Here is a 3,647-nt window from a genome sequence, read left to right on the forward strand (position 1 = left end):
TTTATTTTTCAAACCTAATTTTGTGAATTGTGGCAACTGTGAAGTATGAATAATTATTCATTTTCAAGCCCCTCCTCCATTCAAAAAACTAGAGTTCGACACTGCAGTTTGTGCGTAATTATTCCACCTAAAACTCTTGTGGTCTCATTGCACCAGTATCGAACATTGCGCTATTTACTATAGGGCATTCAATGTAATAAAAGAGTCATTCGAATTCGAGTTAATTGGTATGGGAAACATAGAAAAAGCTTTATTTGTTAATTTATTAATTTGGGTCTTAAATAATATGGTTTGGAGTCAAAAACAGCATGGCAAGATCCTTAACTATATACGCATGGAATCGGAAAAGCAACGAAGTATAATATTAAAGTATTATTAGACGTTTATAATATGTATATTGTTGTATATATGTATAAGTACTGACCTCCCTAATTAAAATGCATTGTTTATTTTTGAAAAAGGAATGGATGGGTGTTTCTTTAGGTAGGTACCGTCTAACTCAAACCTTTAAAAACCGCTCAGAATCAGTAAACAATCTTATAGTTTCAAGTGTATTAAAAAAAAGTGGGCAAGTAGGTAGGTATAATCACTCTGCTGGACCTTGTCATTGATTATAATAGTTCCTGTAATGCAGTGGTTTTCAACCTTTTTTAAGCATGACACATTGTGCTCATCACATAATCTCACGTCACAAACATAATATGTTAACCACAACTTTGTTATAAGTTTTTTTTAGTTTTTTTCGCCAAATTAGATAAACAAAATTGAACCTTATTATACATATTTATTTAAATATTAATTAATTTATGTTTTATTATTTGTTGACTTAAAAATGTAATAGATATATACATATTCTAATGGATAATTTGTGCTTAGAAATTTGCTTCAAAATTAAAAGAATAAATTTCGTAAAATTTGGTTTGTGCCTGTGGGCTATGATGATGAAATTTTACGAAATTGTATTTAATATTATAATTTATATTAGGTACACTGTACACGGTACACAATAACAATTAATAAGATATATTTAATTTGAAACCACACTATTGTCTTAAACACATAAATATATCATGTTAAAAATAAAAAAATTCTGTAAAACTATTGTATGAGTGTTATATTGAAATCATTCATCATTATGTAAATCGTAAATCTAGCAACTTTCACTCTTAGAGCCACCAATCGGCTCTATAAAGTGTAAATAAATACATTTCAAATAGTAGGTACAAAAAGATCCCAAATATTTTGAAAATTATGCGATGTCTACTAATATGAACATTTGGTGAAAATGTCAAGGCTGTACGATCATTTTTTTTTTGAATAACTACCAAAAAAATAAAACTGATTTTGTCAAAAACTGTTTTTGTGTTGGTAAGTTTTTGTTTATCCTGATTATTTTGAAAATACCTGACAATTTTCCGTTTTAAGTGTCTACTTAATACGTTTTACTTCCCTTAAGTGCTAACTAGACCAAATTTGTTACCAGAAACAGTACACCCTTAAAGGGCTCATATAGTTAGGCTCATAGCTTTTTTTTTCCTATACATCGTATACAAGTTATAAGATAGGTACACAAAAAAGAACACACACATCACACATTATTATAAAATATTAAAATCAATACCTACACACATCGCTTCGCTCAGAATCTAAAACAGGACAATTACTATCGTGATCCCTCTACGAACACGAAATAAACAACGACACAACGTCATTAATATACAACAGGATTAAGTTTACCTACCTATTAGGTAATGGAGTAATCGATAACTGATAAGTACCTACCTATTTGATCACCTTGCTTTACGGCATAACCACAAATTAAGATTATTTATTCGCGCCTATATTGTATAGATTTTAGTGATTTCGCTAATTGAAGTCTTTTGATAGACGCACCATGAACTCTTTAAACTGCACTCTATTGGAAATCATTGCAATGTGGGTACTTACACTAAGGGTTCTAGATAATGTGAGACCAACATCAACTTGAAGATTATCAATAACTCGTACAATTTGCATACCTCAAATATTAAAGTCAAAAAGTGTAGGAGTACGAGAAAGAGTGAACGTTATGACTCGACATTTAAAAGCATCGACTTTAAGCCTTATTTTAAAACACCAATTAACAAAACAGCTGAAGCCTAATATATGAGGAATACTAAAATATGTCTAATGTATCTGTCTGTTGTATTTAAATTGAATACTCGGGTTACCGGCAACCGGTTACCCGTGTCAGTGTATGTATATACTCGTATAATACTAAAATAACCATATGCCCGGATAGCTCAGTCGGCAGAGCATTAGGCTTTTAACCTAAGGGTCCAGGGTTCGAGTCCCTGTCCGGGCGAATTTTTTTGCATTTTTTTCGGACATTCAGGACTCGTACGGGATATCCATTTTTTTTAAAAAGTTTTTTATCAATTTAAGAATAACAAAAATAATCGGGTAGTGCTACTGAGTCTACCCATCATTTTCGTTATTTTTACTATCACGATCGACGTCTTTTAAAAATACTTTATTATTGACAACAATTATTTTTATTCTTAATGCATTCTGTCTTCTTCAGTTTAGACTTTTACGAGAGTGAAAACCAAAATCTAACCTACCAGAGATCTCCTACAACGGTTAACTTATAATGTATGTAATTCGTATTTCGTAGTTCGTCTGAGTTTATATCTATGACAGAAATGGTTACAAAATATGGCTGCTCAATTTATGACATTAGTGTCACAAAAAATATAATACATACTTACTTATTTTAGAAATAACAAATTATTTTAAATATTATGACCCCCTTCCTAACCCCCATGAATCAACTAGATCCAATTTGTTACTAGAAATTATCTTCAAAGTTTAATATTTAAGTTTTTTACTGCTCTTGAAAGTATGAGACAAAAAAAAAAAAAAAAACACCTCATTTCAATATTATTGTAAATTAACCAACACGTTCGTCACTTGCCGCTTGGAATTTAAAGCAAGCACACCCAGGTACTTTATAGTCTCCCAAGTATGGTGCAGTTATCAAGTAGATTTACTTACTTGCGTCTTACAATTATTATTACATTATATATTATGTAGTAGGCTGTCTCTATTGTCGCGGCGGACTTTGCTCCCTACCTCCAAAGAGTCCAAAGTATATTTAATCCATACACATGAACGAGCGGAGTAGTCAATTTCTATTTTTCTTTATCTACAGAGTACAGATTACATCGCAATAAATAGTATCAAGCTTGAAAACATTGTCTATATGGTTCATTCGTTGTTCATAAAAAGCTATTACGTGTACAAAATGTGCATTAATAACAATGTCTTATCATATTATATGAACCAATCAATGAAAAATGAAATTAAGAAAAAACTGTAAAAATCAGGTACCCAGTACACACTCAGAATTTTGTACTAAATAATAATTGTTACCTATTTATAGTATTGATTTTTTTTCAAAAAAAATCATTATTTATTTGATTCGTGTATCATAATATTATACGAATATTTTGATGGAAAAACAAAAAAAATTAACAAGTATCATCATTTTATTTTTATAAAATATATAAATAAAATTAATAATTATTGTTTAAAAAAAAATCAATACTATAAATAGGCTATAATTTATAATAATAATAAAAAATAATAACAGTTGGTTAAAAAAA

At 29.6% G+C, this 3,647-nt stretch overlaps 1 non-coding gene across 1 annotated transcript; it reads left to right on the top strand.

Annotated features, from left to right (window-relative positions):
• The first annotated feature begins 2,271 nt into the window (after nucleotides 1-2,271).
• Trnak-uuu lies at nucleotides 2,272-2,344 on the top strand. Its single transcript has one exon. It is a non-coding gene; the product is annotated as a tRNA-Lys (tRNA).
• The last annotated feature ends 1,303 nt before the right edge of the window (nucleotides 2,345-3,647 follow it).

Source organism: Myzus persicae, unplaced genomic scaffold (assembly GCF_001856785.1).
Source record: "Myzus persicae strain clone G006 unplaced genomic scaffold, MPER_G0061.0, whole genome shotgun sequence".
NCBI lineage: Eukaryota > Metazoa > Arthropoda > Insecta > Hemiptera > Aphididae > Myzus > Myzus persicae.